General features: G+C 31.3%; 1 long non-coding RNA gene across 1 annotated transcript; it reads right to left on the reverse strand.

Moving 5' to 3' along the window:
- Positions 1-465: 465 nt before the first annotated feature.
- Positions 466-3,384, reverse strand: LOC126773457 (uncharacterized). The gene is made up of 3 exons (XR_007669735.1): positions 3,267-3,384; positions 1,983-2,253; positions 466-1,116 (listed from the first exon to the last, which is right to left on the reverse strand). It is a non-coding gene; the product is annotated as an uncharacterized LOC126773457 (long non-coding RNA).
- Between the last annotated feature and the right edge of the window lie 18,512 nt (positions 3,385-21,896).

The raw sequence follows: 21,896 nt of genomic DNA on the forward strand, positions 1-21,896 counted from the left end.
GCCGGGTTTGAACCCACTATCATCGGTTAAGATTCACGCGTTGTAACCACTGGGCCATCTCGGCTAATCATGGCATAAATAATAATGTTATTATATAATATTATTACATACTACAGAAGTTACATTCTTTTCATCTTGAAAAATTGCAAACACACTGAGTTGTCGAGCGACAGTGTTGAAAAGTCACTAATGGTCGATAAAAAATTCAATAATATTTGTTTTTTATAATAATTTATTAAGTAAAATCCGGTATAATTCTTTTTGATACATTTAATAATTTTCTGCAGACGATTATTAAATTTAAAAACAACATACATAATATTTTAATGTTTTTTATATTATGTAAGTCCAACAAACTAATATAGAATGCCTTATGTAAGTAGATAATTAGACTACGACATAAAAATGTCTAATTAAATAAAAAAGGATTTTTTAAATAAAAAATAAATAGAGTATATGTCCAAATGTGTGCATAACTTTTTTAATAATAACGTTATGCGAGATTCCTTGACCCGCCACAGACCGTTTGAAGTTGCAACGCCACAGCGCAATTAGTTATATATCTGATACCTACGTATGATATGAAGGGTATACTTACATATATTACTTGGTGTTAGAGGTTTGTGCAAGCCTGCCTGGGTATGAACCACCATTCATCACATATTCTACCGTCAAGCAGCAATACTCAGTAATGTTAAGTTCTGATTGGAAGGGTGAGTTCTCCAGTTTAACTACTGGCACAAGGTATATGAGACCTTACTTCTTCCCAAAGTTAGTGGCATTGTTACTCAGGATTAATATTTCTATAACATGTAGACATAACATCAGGTAGTCCATTTGTCAGACTGCCTTTTTTACCTTCAGAAAGTTATCCGGCTCCCTTGGGGGTGGAAACCGGGTTATGTGATATTTTTACCCACAAAACGCACTGTGATATTCGTCCTCGGCACGGGATCGTGTCGATATAACGCAACCGCGACTCCTCTCGTGCTGTGCTCAGCTCGTCGCTCGGTGAAGTTTTACAAAGGTGGCGAAGGTAAGCTCGGTCCTCCGTACGCCTCGCATGTTCTTACGGCAGACACTGGCCATCCTGGGTGCCGTCCTTCTCAGGGACATCTGAAATAGGACTCATAAGGCCCCCACCTCACGCATCCATCCGAGACGAAGCCGATATCGTCACCGCCGAGCTTTTAATTTATCTTGGCTAATTTTGCTCATAACATATTATGTGGTATATGTGGTAGTATGGTAATCTTGATAAACTAATAATAGGTTCGCCAAGTCGTAAATACTTGCCAAGAAATATTATGTATATGAGATAACATAATCTTTATTAGCAAGACAGTAATTTATTAGATGACGATTGAAACATTTTTATATATCTCTGTATTAGTTCCAAATATAAAACTTTATTATTAAAATCATTGGAATTATTGAGATGAAAATATGTGTATTTATTTTATTAGAAAAGATTACCTACAGTGTATATAATTAAAGAATTAATATTTATTTAACATGTCGTGGTATTAAGCATATAATAGATGGCGTTTCCTTGTTTTTTTTTAATATTTTTAGGTATTTAATTCAGTGTATTAGATATGGGTATGTTACATGCTCTACCCAGATCAGACATCTGCTTAAAGGTGACGAAACCTATTCTTCACCCTTATAGTATCGTAGCTGGACTACACTTCCATGTGCTTAATTTGAACTTAATTCATTTAGTGCTATGTGATAAGCATCGTTAGAAAATTTGCATTTAAAATTCGACAACATGTATATCCACTCGCAAAATAACAGCTTGATCCAAAACTGAACCTAACAAAAGCCTTTATTTTAGATAACTAAATACTTACTTTTCCTTATAATTAGTCCTTTATCAACGATAATATTACGTTACTTTAAAACTTTAAAAAACCATCCAATATAAACTATAATTAAAAAACACCCTTTTTAAATTCGCTTAATAAAATTCCACATACCTTAAAACTTTGATCGAAATCATCTAAAAATTTCGTATAAACTTTATCGTTTGTACAAATTCAAACAGATGGCTCACTACGATACAAGAATTTATTATCTGTTACAAGACGTTATGTCATCTCGTTTCACTATTACGGAGCTATTTTCGTTTAAATCCAATACCCAACGCAGCGGATGCCATAATTTTATGGGTTAATAAAAAAAATGGGAATAGGGTTCATTTATCATGGCCTATTTCGCATTAGCCAGTACCATTTGGCAGCATTGAAGCTGAAAACATTTGCATAAATTTGGAATGAGTTATGAAATAAGAAATGTGATGTAGAGTGTTTTTATATTTTTAGACGATTTTAAAAATAACTGGCCGTCATGGGAGATGAGCCCGACTCGTATTTAATATATAAATCGATAGTTGTTCCGTTTTCGTCATACCGTTTGCCGCCACAGCATACGATTCGTCGTGCTAAGGCCGCCAATTAGATGTTTCACAGGAAAAACTTATTTTTTTTTATGTTTTTGGTTATATCTTTTAAAAAATCATTTCTATGAAATCATTAATGTGTGAAATGAAAGGATTTTTTTAATTGAATGCTAATACTAATAACTTTCCCTTATAGTATTAGTATTCAATTAATTATATACTCACGGACTTTATGTATACATAAAAATACATATTACGTAAATTGTCTTTGTAACATTATAGAAGAAACTGTGTCTTAATTTAGTGAGCTATCACAATAAATTCAATTACACTAACTAACGAAGTTATTGCGGTAATATAGTTATTCTCCTTATAACTTGGGTTCCTTCAAACGAGGCGTGAACAGGCATCTTGCGTCCCGGCAAGGCGGGGGAGGCTAGTGCAGATCTTTCCGACTGTCATGACCGTCGTCGCGTTTGTACTACAACTTACCATCAGGTGGAGTGAGGTCATTTGCCTTTCCGGAAAATATATATATATATATATATATATATATATATATATATATATATATATATATATATATATATATTTATATTTATATTAGATATTATATTTATTTATATAGAATATTTTATTTATATAGAATTTTCATTACTAAGCCGCTGCTGTTGTATATTGTATTGCTATTGTTTTATCGTTTCGGTCAAATGTATTTTTTTTTCGTGTTTTTAATTTGATCTTTTAATATTAGTATGATTTTTAACAATTCACTGCGATAAACATTTAATCACCATAACCAAATACATAAGAACTTTTTAAAGCAATATTAGTGAATAAAATACCATTGGTTATGACTTACGATTATGTAAGAACTCACTTCAGTACACACACGTGATTCTTTCGTGATTTAATTCTTGAAATGTTATAATTATTACGGTCAATGTCGTATATCTCTTTCTAATATTTCACGACTGTTTTCTGCAGTGACTTTTGAGCTTGTTCTTACAGAATAGCCCTACAATTAAAATTTGATACTTAATAAACATAAAGCCTTAAGTTTGCCGTAAAAAAATTCCGTGCAATAAAAATGCCATTAGAATTTTTTTTTAATTAAAAACCGTAGAAATAATTGCATTCGCGGTATCCAAGCTCACAGATGCTAGATTGAATATAAAAATAATTTCCAGTAATAGCATTATAACGCATCGGATTATACTGTATTGATTTTTCAACTTCCTAATCCTAAGGTGGCCTTTTACCATAGGATAGTAAAGTAACAGCCTGTAGATGTTTCACTGCTGGGCTGAGGCCTCCTCTCCTTTTTTATTTGAGTAGAAGGTTTGGATCTTATTCAACATGCTTCTCCTTTGTGGTTTGGTGGAACACACATGTGGCAGACTGTCAAGCACGAGATGAATTATAAACACTAATTAAGCATATGAAAATGCAGTAGTGCTTCCTCGGATTTGAACCCACAATCATCGGTTAAAATTTACATGTTCTAACCACGGCACCATGTCGGCTTATGATAGACAATTGCTCATTTTATTGATACCTTAATATAATTAATAAAAAAAACAACTGTTCAAAATATCTGTCTTCATTTCAAACAATAATCAGTTATTAAGAAAATGTCATTTTTAACTTTATATTACTACAAAATAAAAATAAAATATTGTGAAAATCCAATTTTCTTTACAGACTATCGAGCCGTAGTGTTTTTAATTAATGAAGTCGATGCGGACTAAAATAATGAGCGCCTCATCTTGACATTACTGTACATGTTTCATATAACTGTTAGATCAATTAAGGTTTGTATACTGTTGTAATATCGTTTGTTTTGTGGAACATATATTGACGTGTATTGTGTAAGACAAACTCGTATGACGTGACGGCCAACGGCACGACACGTTCTTTTTATTAATTTCACTATCAATTTTAATGTTTCATATTTCACATTTGTCACCCTATCCGTGACGGGTAATATTTTTTACATGGGTGTATAAATCGTCGTTGTATATTATTAGTAACAGCCTGTAAATGTCCCACTGCCGGGCTAAGGCCTCCTCTCCCTTTTTGAGGAGAAGGTTTGGAGCTTATCCCACCACGCTGCTCCAATGCGGGTTGGAGGAATACACATGTGGCAGAATTTCGATGAAATTAGAAACATGCAGGTTACCTCACGATGTTTTCCTTCACCGAAAAGCACGAGATGAATTATAAACAGAAATTAAGCACATGAAAATTCAGAGGTGCTTGCCCGGGTTTGAACCCACGTTCATCGGTTAAGATTCACGCGTTCTTATCACTGGGCCATCTCGACTTTTTTTGTGTAATAATATACATCACTTTGACCAAGTCATGTATATTATTATTAATACAGATTTTGGTTTCACATAAGTGCCACCGGCGTTTTTTTCTGGCATATAGCAGCGACAAATACTATCGTTGAGTTATCATATCATATATCAACATCGAGGCATATTCATTCATTCATTCATTATGAAATTGGCTGCATTGAATATGCATTCAATGCAGCCAATTTCAAAAGTTCAATTTTTTAATTTTACTCTGATCCCTCCCTCACCCCGCACCCTTCACATCATTAACTAAGACACACGAATTGAGCAGTATCAATATCACATTATTATTAGTATGGTCCTTGTCGTTTACTCCAACCTCAGATGTAATTGATATAGATTAGACATATAAAGATAGATAGGTTTATATCTTTATGTATCTACGTTAAATAAGTACGTATCTAAAAATAACTAATAATCTCTCATTAAAACACACATTATTGCGTACGAACTGAGTTTAATTATTTCGTAATAATAAAATAGTTTTAAACTGAATTTGATAGAAGCGTTTAACATTTATGAAAAGTTAGTTAGGTTATATAGTATTATTATTGTTGTTATAAGTTGGTGGAGGACCATACGGGCCACTTGATGGTAAGTGGTCACCAACGGCTATAGACATTGGCATTTTAAGAAATGTTAACAATCGCTTACGTCACCGATGCGCCACCAACCTTGGGAACTAACAGTTATGTCCCTTGTGCCAGTAATTACACTGGCTCACTCACCATTCAAACCGGTACACAACAATACCAAGTACTGCTGTTTTGTGGTAGAATATCTGATGAGTGAGTGGTATATAGTAATAACAATAATAATATCCTGGGACATTTTTCACACACGGAAATCTGATCCCAAATTAAGCTTATACAAAGCTTGTGCCATGGAAACCAGACAACTGATATACTACATATACTACTTTTCTTTTGTAAATACTATAAAGTATATAGTAAGTAAACATTCGTGTACAAAAATATTACTTTTATTTATTTGTTTTACAAAACAAATATTGGAACATGATATCTAGGAAAATAAGTTATACGTTATTATAACATAAAGAAAAAAGTATTACATACACCAAAATTTTGCAATTTCTTATGTAATAGGAATAAGACATATAAAATAATAAATACATAATTCAGTAACAGTTTGAAATAAACTAGATTTAACTGAGTTCTCAAACAAAAATTTTAATATCCCAGCTTAATCAAAACCCAAAATTTTACGAGATTAATGAATTTATGAACCCACTATAAAGGATATTCATAATTTATCAAGGACAAATTGCTCTAACAACTCAATAACAATTGGAGTTTTTAACGAACACCCTTCATCTCATTAATCATCTGAAGCCTTCTATTCAAGTAGCTCGTGATAGAATTTATACATAGATAGCTATCAATCACCCGAAAAGGTTGAATATAAAATCAATCTTATAACAAAAATACAGTGTCTTGAAGTGCATACTGATACTTATGTACGTAATATAAATTTTATTACATTGTAAAAACGACTTTAATGTATATTGAATAAGGGATGTAATGTTAAATATGAAAATTATATATATATATATATATATATGTATATATATATATATATATATATATATATATATTAATATTATTTATATATATATTATTTATTTATATATAAAGATTATATATATATATATATTAATAATATAATTTAATTGAGTATATATATATATATATATATTCCTTATGTATGTTATATAAATCTGGATGAATAAATTCGTAGTTTAACAAATTTTTGTACAGATTTTTAAACGTAATACGTTATTATAAAATGTAGAAAACACGACATTATAAATTGTAACAAAATCTATTTGAGCATTTAATCGCATCCATTGACAAATTTAATTTTCGACGTTCAATTCAGTCAAATTTAATTAAACATTATTAATTTTTAAGCTTTCAATCAGCGTGCATTAACATCAACGTTTATATCAATTAACTAATACAGCACGCGGAATTGTTTGAGTATTTTGTTACTATCTGAAGATTATCTTCAATCTTCAATTCAAAACTGAAAGTCAAAACGTTTATTCAAAAGTGAAACATTATTCGGAAGAATTTTTACCGTAACAGCCTGTGAATGTCCCACTGCTGGGCTAAAGGCCTCCTCTCCTCTTTTTGAGGAGAATTTTTACAAACATTGGTAATATTTACCTTTGGTTTACTGATGGTAGCTTTGTGCAAGCTCGTCTGGGTAGGTACCACCCACTCATCAGAAATTCTACCGAAAAACAGCAGTACTTGGTAATGTTGTGTTTCGGTATGAATGATGAAGGCACAAGGGATATGACATTTTAATTCCCAAGTGATGTAAGCGATGGTTAACATTTCTTACAATGCCAATGTCTTCGGGCGTTGGTGACCACTTACCATCAGGTGGCCCGTATGCTCGTCCATTATCCTATTCTATATAAAAAAATTAAAAATATATATATTTATGTACTAACACATTATCGTTCATATATTTGTAATATGCAAATAGATTAATTTTAAAATGATGTAAGCGTCATTTCAATTACGAAAAACTGTTTAAAATTCAACCAATAACAAACAAAAGTCCCATAAAACCATCTTCCAGAAATATTATATAGAACAAGGAAAGTTAAATTGATTCAGGGACGAAGACAGTTACTATTTTCTTAGTATTATTATTTATGAGTCTTATACAACACAATGTAAGTTGTTTTCTTTTTATGTCTAGTTCATACTATTGAATATTCATTTGATTATTTATAAGTTACATTACATTCGTTTGAAAAATATAATTTGGCCTGCCTGACAAACGATAGCAAAACTGGTTTTAAAGAACTTTAATACACATTTGCAACGCTTTACAAAACATATCTGATGTTTTGTAAAAATAAATTTGGAAGAAATAACGAAACGCTTTAGCTTGTATCTATTATTTATTCTCATTGTTATAATATAATACTGACATCTAAATGTACAAATTCGGTTTGATAAGTATAATAACTGTAGTAACCTTAAAAGGCGCCGCGAAATTTCTAATGGGTAAAATAAAATAAAAAGGAAATCGGGGTTTCCGTAAAACAAGCTATTTACCAACAATTCAACTCAGACGATTCCTACAAAGCCCAGTAGATCTGTGGAAAAGAAAATTCTGATAGAGAAATAAAGCCAATAAAAGTTACCATCGCATTCGACTTGAAACAGACGTGTTGTGTCGTTACAAAACTTTTTGTTCCATTTTATTTGTGAACACTATTGTGTTCGCGACTTAAAATATGATATGAGATATTATTTCTCCATGATACCCATTGTGGAAAGTTTTTCGACTCCACCGATTCTTTAGTTGGAATGAAATCTAGTGGAAGACGTTTTAGCAGCGGCCATCTTTCTGGTATCGGACTTGCCAAAATTGTTCTTGTTACGTTTAAGTGTTCAAAATGCGTCACTTCTTTTGTGTTCTGACATATCGATACAAGTTTCGAAAAATTGCGAATTCAAAGTAATATTAGTTTGAAATAACTTCTAGAATAAAATTTATATATTTAGTTCGACATTATACGTAACGTTTTAATCCAAATAAATCACATTGTAATCCAATAAAGAGGCCTATAAATTTCAGCCTCTTATTTGAATAAAATGAATGGGTATTAAGTATGTATAATTAATTCGTTCTAATCACTAAGATCGCGGCAGGAAAGAGCGTTCCGCTGCGGATTATCCGCCAAAGAGGGATCAATACCGCAATTTAGAGCTAACTGTACCAATTATGTGATTAAAAACTTTAAAGGAGCTATTCTTATTACATAATTTATAAATGCGAAAGCTTAAATAATTTCGAGCAAAATGGATGAACAGCATCTATAAAAGCACTACATGTTATAAATGTTTCGGTTTAGTTTGGTTTAGTGGGTAGAAATATAATTAACTATAATATTGTTATAATTAAATTGTCTTTGTTGTATCTCGTGACTCATTTATTGTTATTCAATGTTTTTTTTAAATATAAAATAAAAATTAGAAGTAGTAGTAGCAGCCTGTGAAAGTCCCACTGCTGGGCTAAAGCCTCCACTCTTTTTCTGAGAAGAAGGTTGGGCCTTATTTTACTACGCTGCAACCCGGAGTTGCGAGGTCATCTCGGTTATCATTATTAAAATTAGATAATATTTAAAAATAATTCAATGCAGTGGTTTGCACAAAATTATTATCGTTACTTTACGTACAGTATAGTAAGTACAGTAACAGCCTGTTAATGTCCCACTGCTGGGCTAAGGCCTCCTCTCCCTTTTTAAGGAGAAGGTTTGTAGCTTATTCCACCACGCTGCTCCAATGCGGGTTGGTAGAATACACATGTGGCAGGATTTCAATGAAATTAGACACATGCAGGTTTCCTCACGATGTTTTCCTTCACCGTCAAGCACGAGATGAATTATAAACACAAATTAAGCACATGAAAATTCAGTGGTGCTTGCCCGGGTTTGAACCCACGATCATCGGTTAAGATTCACGCGTTCGAACCACTGGGCCATCTCGGCTCATTACTTTACGTATCAATTAAAAATATTTTGTTACATATTAGTGTATCTCTTATCTTATATTATTATTTAATACTATTACTATTTATACATAAAATGATAAATCTACCACTTACTTATCTAACTTAATACTTAATTATGTCGAATATTCATTAATCATACTGACTTAAACATTTATTTGTTTAGATTTCAACTTAGATAGTAGCTCTTTAAAGTTCGACAAAAATATTGTTAACCCAAACAAACCTAAGTCAAAATTGATAGCCAGACCCTTTACCCAAATATGATGTATGGGAGAACATTTAACAAGCTTATAAGAGGGTTTAGGTTTAAATTTTAGGACAACTTTTAATTTAAAAACTTAATCGTGACTGACTTTCGTGACGGTTTTTAATAAGTTGGGCTTTTAATATATATTTTTGATCCTTCCGTATCACAATACATTATGTACTAATGTTATTTTATTTATTTTTTTATTTGGATTTTCAACAGTTGTACATCACACACAGTCAAATCACTTTATACATTAACTTAAAACTACCATGCACAACCAATTACAAGAAAACACACCTAACACAAGCACAATTATAAAATATACAAATATCAAAAATAGAATAAAAACAGAAAATAAAAATATTTAAATAAAGAACAAAAACAAAAACAGAAACAAAAGGTAGTAACTAATTAAATTTTTAAACAAATTAACAGTATACTAAAAGGAACATCACATTTTATCATGAACGACGAGAGCCCGTCACAACCAATGTCCAGTGTTACTGCGTTTTTTACACAATAATTATATTCTCGCGATATTCGCGATATTTAGCATTCTGTCCAAGTTTCGTTCGAGTGCGGTCAATTTTAAAGAACGGATATGGGTTGCGAGGTGGTCTTCTAGGAACATTAATATTAAATCTACTCAACAGTCTATGGTCATCGATTTTTTCATTAAATACTTTATAAAGCAATTTCATGTCTAGTAGAGAGCTTCGAATCTCCAGTGGCTTCATTTTAAAAAAAATCTAGTTTGTTTTTGTAGGACTCTAGCTAATTTGAAGCTTTAAAACGAAAGACCAAATGTTTAACGAGTCTCTTTTGAACACGTTTTTTTCTCTCAATATGGATCTTGTAAACGGGGGACCATACTTGACAACAATATTCAAGTTTACTACGTACCAAGCTATTGTACAATTGTAGGATTGTTAATGACTTTTTAAAATCCTTAGATTGTCTTAAGAAAATAATAGTAATATTCTGGGAAATTTTTTTGCACCATGTCATCTGATCCCAAATTAAGCTTGTACTAAGCTTGTGCTATGGAAACCAGACAACTGATATACTACATATACTACTTTTCTTTTGTAAATACATACTTATATAGATAATTACACCCAGACTCAAGACAAACAGATATGTTCATGCACACAAATATCTGTCCTGGGTGGGAATCGAACCCACAACCTTCGGCGTGAAAGGCAAATATCTACCAACTTATCTACAACCACGCCAACCGGCTCGTCAAATATATAGCCAAGCAATTTAAAAGAACCTGTTACTATTGAATTGATGTGCTTATCAAATCTTAGCTGATTGTCAAATATTACACATAGGTCTCGTATACAATTAGTATATTTTAAATGTTTGCCCGAAATATTATATGAACTTAACAATGGATTCCTTTTTCTGGTAAATTTTATAAAATTACATTTGCTTGGATTGAGCACCATGTGGTTAATTCTACATCATGGGACTAGTCTATATAAAATTTCTTGAAGAACAGTTATATCAGATTCTTTTTTTTATAACTTTTGCTATTTTTAAATCATCTGCAAACAGATGAACCTAACAATTTTTTTGACATTTGTAATATCATTTATGAAAATAATGAAAAACAAGGGCCCTAAATTTAAACCTTGTGGAACGCCGGAAGTAGCATGGAAAGGCCCTGAGCACTCCCCGTCAATAACGACTTTGGAATATCGATTGGAAAGATATGACTTACACCAGAAATGTCAAAATACGAAAGTTTCCTAATCAGTATCTCATGTTCAACCTTATCAAATGCTTTGGTGAAATCAGTGTAGACTACAGATGTATTGATCAATAAGATGGGAAACATAAAAAAAGTGACTCAAAAATTTGACATCATTGAGAGGATTGATAATAGGCCGATGCAAATTCTTTTTTTCCATCTTTGTGAATCGGTACTATTCTTGCTTTCTTCCATTTATCAGGAAAAATACATTTTTGCAATGATGCGTTATAAATTGAAATGAGATGCAAATAACTTACAAGCTTCTTTTTTATTTGTTGTTTGTCTCCTAAGCACAATGATGGAGGGTATCCAGACGAATTTTTACGTTTATTAGAAACGTGCGTCCAAAAATATTTAGAATTTATACTTATTTCATTTTCTATAGTAGATATGTATTTATCATAACAAGTTTCTGTAATTATTTTACAGTCGTGACGAACATATTTAAATTCCAGAAGGTCAAGCGGATCGTTATAGAGCCTTAACCGTGTATGATATTTTTGTTTTTGTCTTAAAAGATGTATCAAATATGAGTTGTACCATACCGGGTTGCCTGTTTCCACAGTATTTACTTTTAGGTACATAAAGATTTATTACTTTATAAAGTATTTAGAAAATCTATCAACCATGTCGTTAATATTATCATAAATCAAAAGTTCATCTACCAATGAAATTTCATCCAGAGCTTTAATTATCTGATCATAATCACATTTAAAGTAATTTTTTTTTGTTATTTTATATCATGCACATAAAGACTAGTTGAAATTGCAATAGAAATTTCTACCGGAGGATGATGGGTATCTACATTATGTATAGGATTAGAGCATTCATTAATCTTTATTATTTCCGAGTTACATAAGACTAAATCCATTATTTTATTATTATTATTAACGATAGAATTGAATTGTTTAAAAATCATTTAATTCTAAGAGTAAAAATAGGTTATGTATACTATTATTACTATTTATTTTTGGTAAACAAAAGGTATTAGAGCTAAAGCTTAAAGTCACCACATATTAATGTGTATTTTGTATTATACTCATCCAGAATTTGATTGATGTTATTAATAAATGTTTTCGGCAAGTTTTGATTTAGAGGATTTTGAATTATGTTGTAAAGGAATCAAGGAAGGAAGCAGGTTAGTATTCGATTGAAATAACATTTGATTGAATGAAAATAAATCGAAATAGTGATAACTTTTCATTTAATTTACATTTGTTTTTATCATGTTGCATTAGTTGTCTATGTATAAATAGTTATTCTCAATATCTGATAATTATTTGCACTATTGAAAACGGCATTACCTTGTTATGAAAATCGCTTGAAAATATAAAGGATTAATAATTAAAAATTGAAAGTTTTTCAGTAAGCCATAACGGTTGAAGTAACACCAAAGTGTTTATTATTTTATTTTAAATGAATAATTTAAAATATTATTAAGCTCACGTATACCCTTTTCATAACATAAGTGTAGATGTCGGACTAACAAGATATTTCAAGATCTTTCGAAGTATCATCGACGCTGTGCCCATCGAAGCTTTCATTAATTACAGAGGGAACTTACGTTCCAATTTAATTAATAGACCATTGATATCTTCAGTTATAAATTAACCCTGCTTGTTAGTTATGTGATATTTAAGTTTTTACTCTCGATTGAATTAATTCAAAGCTAATGATGGATCTACAATGATTTTAGTGTTATTCACGCAACCATAATATTGATATTTTTTTTTTAGTTTTTAACATCACAACGAAAATAGCTTTGATATCGAATCTTTAAAATTATCTCATAATTTCATATAGCAAAATCGTGTACCGTACAGTATAATAATAAAAATAATATCCTGGGACATTATTCACACATGCCCATGAAATTAAGCAAAGCTTGTACTATAGAAACCAGACATCTGATATACTACAAATACTACTTTTCTTTTGTAAATACATACTTATATAGATAATTACACCCAGAATCAGGCACAAACAGACATGTTCATGCACACAAATAGCTGTCCTGGGTGGGAATTGAACCCACGACAACCGGCTCATCAATATATAGAGCCAATATATAAATTTATTAATTATTCACATACAAATTAATTTACTTCCGACCATGTTTATAGTAATAAATTACATCATGAAAATACTAGTGTTTGTGTCTTTTTACTAGTCTGTCTGGTAGACATATTACTTATTCTATTTAGTATTGGTGAGTGAGCAAGTGTTTTTACACACAAGGGACATAACTTCTAGGACATATAACCGAGGCCTAGGTGTATTTGTTTTATGTTAAGAAATGTGTTATTTTTTTATATCTTCATCTATAGTTATATTTAATTTAAAGAGGGCAGATTTTAGTTATATTAATTACTTTAGGACTTAACTTTTTATTTTGTGATATATTACTTTGTTTTATTTAAGTTTAATTTTAATTATCAATATACTTAAAAGTGGAAGATGTTGTAATTGAGTAAATACCTGGCTGGTTATAGAAAAATAAAGCTAGTTGTCAATGACGTGATGTTTTACAACATGGATTTAAATTGAATTGAATATGGAAGGTATGGTTTATATTTCTTACAGTCCCGGTACCTATAAGCGATGGTGACTATTTACCATCAGGTAACCAATTTGTCAATTCGTCTAACTAAAATAAATAAAATAGTTAAGTAAGATCAGAGTGAAGCTGTCATATTTGTTTATATTGTTCTACGGACTCAATGAATAATATTTATGAATTCCTTAAACTCAAGTCATTTAAGAATTCAACAGTATTGATAGAAATGTAATTGATTTTCTGTCCATTTCTTTAAGGAACTTGGACGTTAATTTTTTTTTATATTTCGCCAAAAGTATGACTTGTTGGATGCCGGGAATACATCGCTATATAGCGATAAGGTCGCCAAAATTGTATGCTACTTTTATTTAGGCTGTATCCATGTTTTGTGTTATTTTTCTTTTTGTGGTGTTCAATAAAGTAAGACTTATTTAATTCCTTAAGTAAAATTTATTTTGGGTACATTTTTGATTTAATAAAAAAATTGTGTTCGGAAACTTTATTAAATTTGTACGAAGTTTCCTGTTTTCAATACATCCCCTTATACATTGCAGATTCCGAGCACGTTATCACTTTATATATAACACAATATATAATAGCTATGAATATAGAATAGCAATAGGTGTGCCGAGATGGCTCAGTGGTAAGAACGCGTGAAACCACGCGGCTATACGCGTGGTTTCACGCGTATAGCCGCGTGTACACATATTTTATATAATAAAAAATATATATGTGAATTACAATTAACGATTCCTACATTATCGAGGTCTTGCGTTCAAACCCAGAGTTGGGTAAATAAAACCCGATTAGGTTTTTCTGTTAATGAAGTTTCAGTACCGTAACAGCCTGTGAATGTCCCACTGCTGGGCTAAAGGCCTCCTCTCCCTTTTTTTAAAGAGAAGGTTTTGAGCTTATTCCACCACGCTGCTCCAGTGCGGGTTGATGGAATACACATGTGGCAGAATTTCAGTGAAATTAGATACACCCGATGTTTTCCTTCACCGTAAAGATCGAGATGAATTATAATCACAAACTAAGCACACGAAAATTCAGTGGTGCTTGCCCGGGTTTGAACCCACGATCATCGGTTAAGATTCACGCGTTCTTACCACTGGGCCATCTTGGCTCAGTTTCAGTAGCTGCCCGATTTTATTGATATTTCTTTTGTGTACTTGTTGTTATTTGACTTGAGTTTTTAAAAGTACTTTTAAAATATATTCAAAGTATATCAGTCTATGTTACAATACAAATATAAACTTAATTGGAAACTACCTCCAATATGAAGTGAAGTCGAAACTGACATCATTACTAGGAGCACTTAAAAAAACTTTTATTTTTATCCAAAAAAAGATATGTATCATGTATAAATCCTTAGTAAATTCGCGTTTAAATTATTTAACTAAAATATGAAGATCACCTACAACTAATTTAAATCAACTGAAAATAACACAAAACAAAATTATAAAAACACTATTCCACTATCATTATTTAACACCAACAAAACTACTATACAAAAAACTAATATCTTAAATCTCAACGACTTAATACGTACTGCACTTGCGTCCTAGTAAAAAAATAACAACCAATTCTATAAAATCCAACATGAAACTACACACAAAAACAACACACCAGAACTTGAGAAATAAAAATAAAATTTAATACCCCTCAAAGTAATTATGGGAAAAAAACATTGTTGTTTGAGGGAGTACAGCCGTACAATAAACTTCCAGATGATATTAAAATTTGTAATAAAGTTAATGTATACAAACGGAAGCTTAAAAAACATGTCGTTACAATGTAGTATCTTCATAAATTCCTCTTCAATTTATAATCAATCCAATCAGAGTATCCAAAAGCAAATTTTAATTATGTATCTTATAAAAAAAAACGTATTTTAAGCGAACTGTGTAAGTTCTTATAAGAAAAATAAATTCCTTAAACCCATATGATTGTTAATTTCTTAAAAACCTCATACTTTCTTTGGTTACTGGTAGTTGTTTGTTTTTTTTCATATTATATACAAATTCAGTTTTTTTTTTATTAAATATTCGAACAAAACGCTCGATGACATTTACAAACTATTATTTTTACTGAGATAACATAACACTAGGTATTCTCTCTTTTAAAAGATGTTTGACGCTTTTAAAATACGGGTTGGTGAATAAATTTTCTGGCCGATGGTAGCAGATTTTCAGCCGACACATGCTGAATTCCTTACAATGTTTTTCTTTCCGGTTAAACATGAATTAATTATGAACACATGAAAATTTACTGTTACTTGCCTGCCTTGCTTGTTAAGATTCACGTGTTCCACCACTGAGCCATAATATAAAAGTCCATGTAAAAACTACCATTTGGAAAATACTCAGCGAGGATAAAATGCATTTATTCAGTTTTTAACACACATTTTAGTCTTGATCAATTGTTAAATATGTAAATTAAGGGAATAGTGTGAAATAACGATACATTAATGACTATAATAAAAAACTGCCTGACATTTAATATCACAAACGGAAGGAATTTACGCCGCAAATGGCCAATTTGACGCTATTTGGCAAATATAATTGGCAAATGAATGCCTGAAACAGGTCTCAGGGCAGTTTATACGCGGCCCATCAGATTATGAATTTTTGGCAGAGCATTGTTTATGCCGACACGAGGATGTCATATATTGCCTTTATAACATTTTATAGTGAACGGATTTTATGAAATTGAGAGTAAGCTGTTATTGTATATACTTTGAGAGGAAGATACGATTTTTATGCGATATAATCGTAGATCGATTTTTATACGTTGCGAAGAACAGTGACACTAGGGAATATTACACCTGGAAAAGTCTTCCGCGCTGGAAGACATCTTCAACAAGTTAAATTAGGAGAACTGAAGACATGTCCAGCAGTGGAGTGCAATTGGCTGAATAATAATGATGATCAAGATTAAATATACAAATCAGATCGTTGTTAGTTTTTATTTTGAGCAACTACTTTCCATCCGCGGGTTTGCCCGCGTATGATTGTGGAGATGTTAGGTATCCTATGTTCTTTCTTATTTACAGTATGTAAAATTTCGTGATAATGGATTTAGTAGTTTAGACGAGAAATCGTAAAAAACAAATAAAGTAACAAACTCGTATCGCATTTATATCAGTAAGTATTTAATTTATAATGTCTTTATAACTGAATTCCGAGCACAACGGTCATTTTTGTCGACAAATTTGTTCTTATTTAATACATGTAATATAACATTGACAGCGAATGCACTTCCAAGACCATAAGCTTAATAAACACACAAAGTACTATTAAACTTATATTTTATATATAGCATTGAAATTTAACACGTTAGTTTAGTATCATTAGGACCAAATTATCTTGTACAAAAAAAACTAATTATCCCCAAATCCGAGCCCAAAAGGTAATTCCCTCTCAAAGCGTCCCGCTAAATCACGACGTATATGAGTTCACTAGTATATTGAAGGCTGAGAGATTAAACCCGAGTTATTAAACCTGACTAGAACACGTCCCGCATCTAAGAACAGGAAAACACTGGAATAGGCATCTGGATACCAATATTTATAACACTAGTAAAATACGCATGATATGAATTCAATCACAAGTTGTATTATATTGCTTTTAGGGATAAAATTTTGGGTATCATATCCGTGAGTCAAAATATAATTGCGGAAAATAATCGATATTAAACAATAATTTAAAAATAGTTTTATATATTACCATTTTACTAAATACATATTGGCAAATTTAGATTGCACGTTTTGCATCGTTTTTAATACACGAAATTGATCCTTATCAAAATTAACAGTTTTTTTTTTTATATTCGCCGGGAGGGCAAATGACTCTACTCCACCTGATGGTAAGTTGTAGTAGAGTCCAAACGCGACGACGGCCAGTACAGACGGGAAAAACGTTCTGCACTAGCCGCCTTCGCCTTGCCGGCCCGCAAGATGCCTCTTCACGCCTCGTTTGAAGGAACCCGGGTTGTAAGAGGAGGGGTACACGTGAGCTGGTAAGGAATTCCATTTTTTGGAAGTGCGACAAAGAAAGGAGTTGCCAAATTTCTTTGTTCGCGATGGAATTGATGTCACAGTTAAGCGGTGACATCGAGAACCAGCTCCCGTGGACTTAAGAAGGAAGGGGGAAGCAGTTTAATTTAAAAAAAAAAATCTTCTAATATAAACTACTGTTCGCTCTGAATATACGGACACTGATAATATTATTACATATTAAGAAAGACATTTTCAAGAAAAATACTACTAAGAAATTACTACTTAGAAACAATACATTATATAAGAACGTAATATAAATCAAATAGTATTTTTTTACTAGTAATACTAGAAACTATTTATTTTAGATCGATAATCAAAAAATGCAATTGAGTCATTTTTGATGTCATCATTTTTTTATAAGAATTTAAATTTTGAATTTAGAATATCTTAGTATACCATTTCTACTGCTTTCTGTTTCCAGTTATCATTCCTAGATGTCTAGCTCCGACGGAGTGTCATTACCACGAATGAGAGAACCCTTGACATGTTTTATATTATTTATAAAAAAAATAAAGAAACTGTGAATTTTCTAAAAGACTAACGTGAGTCTGTGGCTTCTTTCATCCACATCTGCATCTCAAAAGTGTAGATTGTGAAGTGTGTAATTACAAAAATCGGGTTGGTTGGTTTTAAAATCGGGCTTTTATTTTAATTAGAATAATTAGACAAGTCAAATCAAATCAAAATAAACTTTATTCGAGTAGACCTTTACGAGGAATTTTAAATCATTTTAAAAGATTAAATTAAATTTAAAGTAGTCACCGGTTCGAAATGAAGATTCTACATAAAACACTGGTAAGAAACTCAGTATTCTTTTTAGACAATCAAATTACGTAATTAAATCCAATTGAATTAATATTTATTTTGTATGGTAATCAACGAATACTAAATTTATTCATTAATACGCCTTATTAATTAAAGTAGTAGTTCGTTTTCTTCACATCAGTAACTTTTAAATTTTTATTTCTTATTTATTTTTTCACATATTATGCGAAAAAGACTCTGTCAATAATACCAATACAATTGATATGGAATTTTCCAAAAAAAAACATTTGCGGTAAAGGAAACCTGCATATTGGAGCAACGTTGTCTAGGTCTTTTGGGCTTTTCTAGTATTATTTATTATTATTATTATACAGTATTAACTGATTATACAGTTACAGTATACATATAGATATGATTTAGCAAAAACATTCTATATGAAAAGTATTATGTACACCCTTAATAACGTATACGTACGATCACACATAAACCCACTCTTTATAAAATTAAAATAAAACAAACATTTCTCTCCGTATATAATTTGACTAATACATACATTTTTGAATGGACATTTATCAGTTCCCTAAAGTCAGATAAGTCAGTAGGAAAAACTGTCATAATTTAATTTCCGATGTAGCGTATCTTCTTTATAGCCATATGTACTCGAGCCTAAAGCTTTTAGAATCTCTTTTTGATACGTTTAGTAATAAATTATTGGGTTATTCTAAAAAGTATTTCTCAGTAACTGCCCGAAGTTTGGAAGTTCACAGAGTTCGCACTTCCGTGATTCGTGAAGCGTGAACACTCTCTGCTGAATTGTGGTCTTATCGGATTATGAGTGTAAGAATAGAGATTGCATCATTTGAACACAAAGTTATGCTATATATGAGCATATTCTGCACAGTTGGCAGTGGAAGTTGGAAATCATCATAAAAGTTTTACTAAGTTTATAGTAGTTCATATGGCTTACCCAAGGTAGTTAAAAAGTCTTATATATCCAGGTACAACCTGTACTGTATTATTTACATATATGTATTTTTATATAAATAAGTTAATACACAGCAGTTCAGTACCCTTTTTTTTGTAAACATATTTTCCTTTTTTGGTAGCTCTTGTCGAGCTAGTGTTTATCAATAATAAATGTATTCAAGAGTAGAACAAAATATATATGAAACATGTAAATTCAAACATGGAAACAGAAATAAATATAGCGTATATAGCATTAATATTCTATAACTCATTAAAAAAATCTGGCGTTTCCTTACCAGCTCACGTATTCCCCTCCTCTTACAACCCGGGTTCCTTTAAACGAGGCGTGAAGAGGCATCTTGCGGGCCGGCAAGGCGGTGACGGCTAATACAGAACATTCTTCCCGACTGTACTGACCGTCGTCGCGTTTGGACTCTACTACCACTTACCATCAGGTGGAGTAGAGTCATTTGCCATCCCGGACATATATAAAAAAAAAAGTTTTAAGTAGTAACTAAAATAGTTGAAGTTGATCAGTTAATTAAACAATAATTCTCGATATTTCGAGTGTCCTTTGTTATGTAAACTATTATTAAGGAATGCCTTTAGGTATTCCTGTATAAATTGTATCTATTTGTTTAAAGAAATTAATCAATTTACAAATCGTAAATTTTTCAAAATCAATTCAATATGCCCAACACAGTCAACATTGTGACCTGACGCATTACTTAACAATAAAATTTCACACCATAAAAAAATATAATTAAAGTTACTAGAGGTATTACTTGGTGGAAGGGTTTTCTGATAGCCCATATCTGGGTACATGGCAGTCATCACTTATTCTACCGCCAAACAACAATATGTACTTAGTTTTGTTGTGTTCCAGTAGCTTACCCTCCGTAAGTGAGCCAGTGTAACTACAGGCACATGGGATATAACATCTTAGTTCCCAAGGATGGTGGTACATTAATTATAGTATTTTATGTAAGAATTAAGGTGGCAAACGCCCATGAGGCTCATCTGATGGAAAATGACTATCATCGCACATAAACACCGTGGACGGCTTAAGTGTGAGTTACCGTCCTTTATAAATAACGAATGGTTAATATTACTAACGGCACCAAATGTCTATGGGCGGTGGTCCACTTATCATCAGCGGCCCATCTGAATTTCGAGCCATAGATTTTAGAATAACAAATTCTATAACTATATATATATTAAGATAATTGCTAGTTTAATAATTTTCAATTTTGCGGTTCATCATGTTTTGAATAAAATCTAAAACCTAACACACACAGACGTATAGCCTAATTCATTAATGATAATATTCCTTTTATTTTAACGCTCTACATATAATATGATAGCCGCATATCTCCCACTCTTAGGCTAATAGGCTATATCTAAAATATTATATCAAAATTTCATCCACCACACGCAGGATTCTTCATAATGTTTGTCTTCACCGTTGAGCCGAATGTATTATAAAAACAAATTAATTACAAAAAAATATAGCGGTGCTTGCCCGGGTTAGAACTTGCAATCTTCGGTTGAGATTCACGTGTCCAGCTGCTTGGAATCTTTCTGTATAGTATATATTACTAATTTTATAAAAAACGCACGATTATAATTACCAACATTCTAGTAATTCAGTAATTTATTGATATTTTCATAAAATAAGAAAAAAAAACGATATATTCAAGTTAATTCTCAAAAAAGCTATTGAAACTTCATTCTACAATACAATTGAGAAAAACTCAGCAGTCTGTTTTTATCTTTTTAAGCTTTTTTATTATAATAATTAAATCTCGTATTTTTACATTTACTAATAAAAATTGCAGGATTATTGTTAATATTGCATTAGTGGTTTGAGATCACGCGATGCTAAGGGCAATGACCAGACAGTTAAGACTTTTAGTATCTTGGGATTCTTTACTTTTTTATTATTCGATAATTAAAAGTTTAATCTTTGAAATAACTTATTGTTCTAACGTCAAGATATAACAAATGTTAAGTACATATTGTTAGTTTATTTGTGATAAGTTCTTTGTAAAAACCCTCATAGACAGAATTTTGTTATATGTATTAATCACTCCGCCCTTGTGAGAAAATAGCAAAACTTTTCTATCGAATCCTCTGAGCGGTACTTTTTTGTTTTTGTAAAATTACCTCCTTATGTCACGTGGTGTCACGTTCTGAAGCTCGCGAGTCT

The sequence above is a fragment of the Nymphalis io genome, chromosome 14 (assembly GCF_905147045.1).
Source record: "Nymphalis io chromosome 14, ilAglIoxx1.1, whole genome shotgun sequence".
NCBI lineage: Eukaryota > Metazoa > Arthropoda > Insecta > Lepidoptera > Nymphalidae > Nymphalis > Nymphalis io.